The sequence below is a fragment of the Heloderma suspectum genome, chromosome 3 (genome assembly GCF_057233095.1).
Source record: "Heloderma suspectum isolate Gila_16-S chromosome 3, 16-S_ref, whole genome shotgun sequence".
NCBI lineage: Eukaryota > Metazoa > Chordata > Lepidosauria > Squamata > Helodermatidae > Heloderma > Heloderma suspectum.
The window spans coordinates 224602830-224608829 of record NC_139460.1 but is presented as its reverse complement, the minus strand read 5'-3'; positions in this window follow the sequence as shown (position 1 = coordinate 224608829).

The following is a 6000-nucleotide window of genomic DNA, read 5'->3' as shown; positions in this document are numbered from 1 at the left end:
GGCCTCGGTACAGATCAGAGCTGTTGCCGCCACTGCCCTCAGGCAACTTGGCCATCCTCATGCTACAACATCTAGGACCTTGGAATAATATCCCACTGGTCTCCAAGAGGGCCCTTTTTGCTGGCAAAGCACTCCCGAAGCTATGCCCTTATTTTCATGCACATAAAGTCTAAATGGCCGGCTGGGATTTGGTATGGCTAGAGCAGGTGGTGACACAAGACCAGCTTTAAGGCTGAGAAAAGACTTATTCATTTCCTTAGTCCATTTCCATTTATCCAGTCTATCTTTCTGCAGCGCCTCATACAGCGGCCGCGCTGTCTCCCCATAGTTTGCTATCCATAGTCGGCAGAATCCGGTCAGCCCCAGGTAGGCCCTCAATTCGCGGGGGGACTTAGGGACAGGAGTGTCACGGATGACTTCGACTCTTTCTTGCCCTAGGCTCCGAGTCCCTTTAGTTATGTGGTAGCCTAGGAATTTTACAGTTGGTTGGGCCAACTGTACTTTTTCTTTTGACGCTTTATACCCCCCCCCCCGCTAGATAGTTGAGGAGGGAAACCGTCCCACTCAGGCACGCATTCTTGGCCTTGGCTGAAATCAGGAGGTCGTCACAGTACTGGAGGAGATGCACCTCTGAGTGCTGCTGGACCCAGGGTTCGAGATCCTTTTGGAGCTGCTGGCCAAAGACGACCGGTGAGAGATTGAGCCCCTGAGGGATGACTGTCCATGCTAATTGAACTTTTGACCCCCCCTCTGGGCTTTCCCATTCAAAGGCGAACAAAGGCCTTGAATCAGGGTGGAGGGGGATGCTGAAAAAGGCGACTTTTAGGTCTATGACAGTGAACCAGGCGGGCTCTTCCGGAATTCCTACAAGGAGGGTGTGTGGGTTGGGGACCACATGATAGGGGGCCTCGATCTGCTGATTAATGAGCCGGAGGTCTTGCACTAAGCGGTAGCCCTTGCCCCCCCTCCCCTTTTTGGCACAGCGATGATGGGCGTGTTATAGGGAGACATTATCTCAATGAGCCAGCCTTCTTCTCGGAGCTTTGTTATTACTGGTTGTAGGCCCTCCTTTCCTTGGCGGGAAAGGGGATACTGTTTCACATGAACAGGCCTTGCTCCCTCCTTGATGGGAATTTTGTATGGTGCTGCCGACTTGGCACGAGAGGCCCCTCCAATCCCGGCCCAAGCTAGAGGGTTGACTCTGTTTTCTATTAGGCTCCAGTCCTCGGTGGCCTCTGGGGTGGATTCTTCTGCAACCTTCAAAAGGGCCATTTGGTAGTTACTACTCTGCTGTTTAGGGAGCCGTATCTCCATCCTTCTGTCAGGAGTAAAAGCAATCTCAATTTGGAGTTTAGTCAATAAGTCCCTTCCTAGCAATGCCACCGGACAGGAGGGGGTACAGACAAATGCATGTTCTAGGTGTGTTTTCCCAACCTTGGTGAACAGGGGACGAGAGAGGGACACTTGGGTTGCCCTTCCCTCGACCCCCATTATGGTGGTGAACCCCCCACCTCCCGTTGGGGCTTACTGAGGGGGAGGACGGACAGGGCGGCCCCTGTGTCCACAAGGGCTTTGTAGGAGCGGCCCCCAACCTTTATTTTGACCATGGGGTCCCGTCTTGCCTCAGAGACGGCTAAGAGGGGGCCGGGCCCCGGTCTTTCCTAATCTCTTTCCTGTTCATACAGAACTCTCTCTGCTCCTCCCGTATTTTCCCCTCTCTCTTTCTGCTTCAAAGCCTCACAGTCACGCTTCCAGTGCCCCATTTTCTTACAAAAGGCACATTGATCTTTCCCCAGGGGAGATCCTTTCCTTCCCCCTTTCCTCCCCTTTCTAGCTCCCTCTTTGTCAGGTTTAAGAACCGCAGCAAGGAGCTTGGCCTTCCTCTTGTCTTTTTCTTTTCCTTCTTCTTCTTCTCGCCACTCATAAACCTTTTGAGCTACTTCAACTAAAACTCCTAGGTCAGCTGCCAACCCTCCTTCAACTTTTTGCAACTTCTTTCTGATGTCCTGGCAGCTATTTCCCACGAACTGAGTCGTGAGGATCCTTAAATTATTTGGATCATTCAAGTCAATGTCAGTATATTTAGCGAAGGCTTCCCTCAGCCTTTGGAGGAACACGGCAGGAGGTTCGTTTTTGTCTTGCTTTAGAGTCAGGACTTTTTGCAAATTGGGGGCCCTTCTCGCGGCTTGCTTCATGCCCGCTAAAATGAGTCGAAAATAGTCAGCATGTAAGTGTCTATGTGCCGCTGTGGCCACCCCCCAATTGGGTCGCCCTGTGGGCAGAACCTCCGCCGTCTCCTCCTCAGTTGCCTGGGGATTTTCCTCCCTATACTTGGCTCGTGCCCCCGCAAGGATGGTTGGCTTTTGGCTGAGAAAAAAGGTGTTCAATAGCATTTGTGTATCGTCCCATGTGGGGTTGTGAGTAAGCCTCACATTCTCCATCAGAGACAGGAGTGGCCCGGGATCCTCTTCAAAGGAGGGGTTAAATTGTTTCCAATTATACAAATCAGATGTATAATCTGATTTATTATCATCCCTTGATAACATCGTCCCTTGAGGATGTTGGGCGGTAGGGTCGGGGACTTCTCTGATGGGGAAGGTGAACTTCACCGGTGGTTGGGGGTCCTTTCGCAGGTTGTAGTTAGGTCCCCCTTTTGCTTCTCTCTGTAGGACCTCCAATCTTTCCTCTAGGGAATATAGACGATCTTGGAGAGTGTCCTGGCGTTCACCTAGAGGGGTGGGGTCCTCTGGTACTATTTCGTGAGAGGGGTCCTTCTCGGGGGCATCTAACCACTGGGCGGGCCCCTCAGGAGAGGGTGGTGGTTGCAACAGGCGTGGTCGCCCTGCGACGGCTGTCCCATAGGGAGGAGGAAGCAGTAGGTCCTCCGGTGCTGTGGCCACGACCCTGGGTGGTCCTTCTTTTGGTGGTTTCCTTTTGACCACCATGGGAAGGGCAAGGGACATGCATTTAACAACCCATGGAGCGGGCCTGCCGCCAAGGGGCACACAAGGTGCCCACGAATCAATATAAGGGAACTGGTCCCAACTTCCTCTCTGTGCTACTATTGTTCGCACATCAGATACCAAGGTTGGGTCAAAAGACCCCTCGGGTGGCCATTTGGGTTCTAATATTGGCCATTCCCGGGTGCAAAAAAAGACAAGACGATCCTTTGTCATCTTAGTTCCATAATCCTGCTTAAAACGTGACCAATTGCGCAAACAACACTCCAAGGGCGTATGGGACTTCTTCGCAGACTTAGATTGGGACCCGCCCATGACAGTGGGAATTTCAATCAGCAATTCTTGCGCTTCGCCCTCCTCTGACCTAGCCCGTCTCCGGGGTAAGGAAATGCAGATCGGGGCTCCCCACTCGCTTCGCCCGTAGGCGTCTCACACAATCACAAACACACCACCGTCCCGCGTTTATCCCCTAATGTAAGCTGTTTCACTTACCCCAAAAGCCTCTTCTGTCCCGCCCGCAGCTGCGTCCAGCTGCTTATTGATCCACTGCCGGTGCCTAAAAGGAGTGATCACGTCTCCCTCTTCCTCTGGCGTTGGTCCGCAGGCGCCTCTGCCGCCACCGTCGTGAGGAGAAGGCAGTGTAAAACAACCGCCTGTGGCCACTTCTCCTCCGCGGCCCCTCGGCTCAGCGTGAAGGGGACACGCCCCGAAGCAGGATCCGAGTCACGGCACCAAATTGTTAGATAAAAAGTCCTTGCTTTCGGTTTAGAAGAAAAGGATGCCAGGCAGGCAGCAGTGGATCCAACACTATTTTATTGAACGTTTTGCAAAACGGGTGCAGAGCAGTCTGGACCCCAAGACACGTGTGCAAAAGCCCTTTATATCATATCGCTTCTATTGTTCTTACCAGTAACCAATGAAACAGTTAGTACATCGGCTCACTAAGTCAATAGCCAATAAACAGTCACTAACAGCTGACCAAGCTGTTAGTCATGAGCGCGTCAGTATGATTCCCTTTTTGCTCCGCCTATATTTTCCCGCCACTCGGGCTCTTACGTAACTTGAGACGCCAACGGTTATGGAGTCTCCTTTTTTCTAACACCTGGAAGGTCACCCCACCTTCAACCAGATGACTTAATAGGCTGAAACCAACATTATTTGTATTGTTTACATTTTTATCCTGACCTTCCTGCAAGTAGCTCAGGGAGGCATATATGGTCTCATTCCACACTTTATCCTTACAACAAGCCTGTGAGGTAGGACAGGCTGAGAGGGAGAGAGAGATTGGCTCAAAATGACCCAGTAAGCTTTATGGCTGAGTGGGGATTTGAACTCTGGTCTTTCTGGTCCTAGACCAATATTCTAACCAGCACATCACACTAGCTCTCTAGTGCTTTGTTTTGGGTGGGGGATTGACATTACACAGACTAACTATATTTTGAACCATAGAACTAGATGGAAGGGACTAAAAGAGGCCAACAACCTCAACATCCATACTGCTGCCCTCCCGTCTGCCTGATCAAGCTTAATATCATTTTCATTTCTACCAGCAAGTGAAAATGTCTTTGTTTGAAACAGCTTTTGCCATTGGTTGAAGTAGAGTTGCCAGATGCCCTACTTTACCGAGGATGGTCCTCTATTTTGGAGAGTTGGCAGAGGACAGTCCTCTATTTGAAGAGGTGTCCAGTCCAAGTCTGGTTTAAACTCAAAGAACCATCAGGAGGGAGAAGAGCAGCGGCCTTGAAGTTGCCCATCAACACTCAGCACCTGAGCAGGCAGGCACACAAGTCATCTAGTCAGTTTTCTCCAGTGTGGTGAGATATACAGTCAGGGCCAGAAATATTGGAACAAGGATAACTGTTTTGGCAGTTGGCCTCTGTACGCCACCACATTGAAGTTGAAAGGAAACACACCCAGATGGGAGCGAAGTCAGGACTTTCAGCTGTAATTCAAGGGGTGTGACAAAAGTGGGGCACTAACCATTCAAGAAGGACAGCCAGTGGCGTACACACACACCCATCATTGGTGGCTCATAAGTAATGGAACAAACCATCATCATTTCAAACTTAAGGATCGCCTTTAATACCTGGATGAAAATCCTTTGCAGTCAATGACTGCTTGAAGTCTGGAACCCATGGACATGACCAAATGCTGAGTTTCCTCCCTCGAGATGCTTTGCCAGGCCTTTACTGCAGCTGCCTTCAGCTGCTGCTTGTTTGTGGGTCTTTCTGCCTTTGCTCTTGTATTCAGTAAGTGAAAACCATGCTCTATTGGGTCGAGATCAGGTGACTGACTTGGCCATTGAAGAATATCCTGCTTCTTTGCATTGAGAAACTCTTGGGTAGCTTTTGCTGTATGTTTTGGGTCATTATCCATCTGCAATATGAAGCGGCATCCTATCAGTTTGGCAGCATTCGGCTGAATCTGAGCAGAACGTATAGCCCTATACACTTCAGAATTCATCCTGCTGCTTTTATCAGCAGTCAGGTCATCAGTAAACACCAGTGGCCCGGTTCCATTGGCAGCCAGACATGCCCATGCCATAACACTGCCTCCACCATGTTTGACAGATGATGTGGTATGCTTTGGATCATGAGCTGTTCCTTTCCTTCTCCATACCTTTCTCTTCCCATCATTCTGGTACAAGTTAATCTTGGTTTCATCAGTCCAAAGAATCTTATTCCGGAACTGGGCAGGCTTTTGTAGGTGTTTGCTGGCAAGGCTAATCTGGCCTGTCTGTTCTTGAGCATTACCAGTGGTTTGCACCTTGTTGTGAAGCCTCTGTATTTACATTCATAAAGCCGTCTCTTGACTGTAGATGTTGACAATGACATGCCTACCTCCTCAAGAGCATTCTTGACCTGGCTAGATGTTGTGAAAGGGTTCCTCTTCATCATGAGCAGAATTCTGCGGTCATCCCCTTTAGTTGTTTTCCAGGCCTTTTGCTGTTGCTTGCCAGTTAATTCCTTCTTTTTCAGGATGTTCCAAACTGTTGTGTTGGCCACTCCCAATGTTTTTGCTATCTCTCTGATGGGTCTAT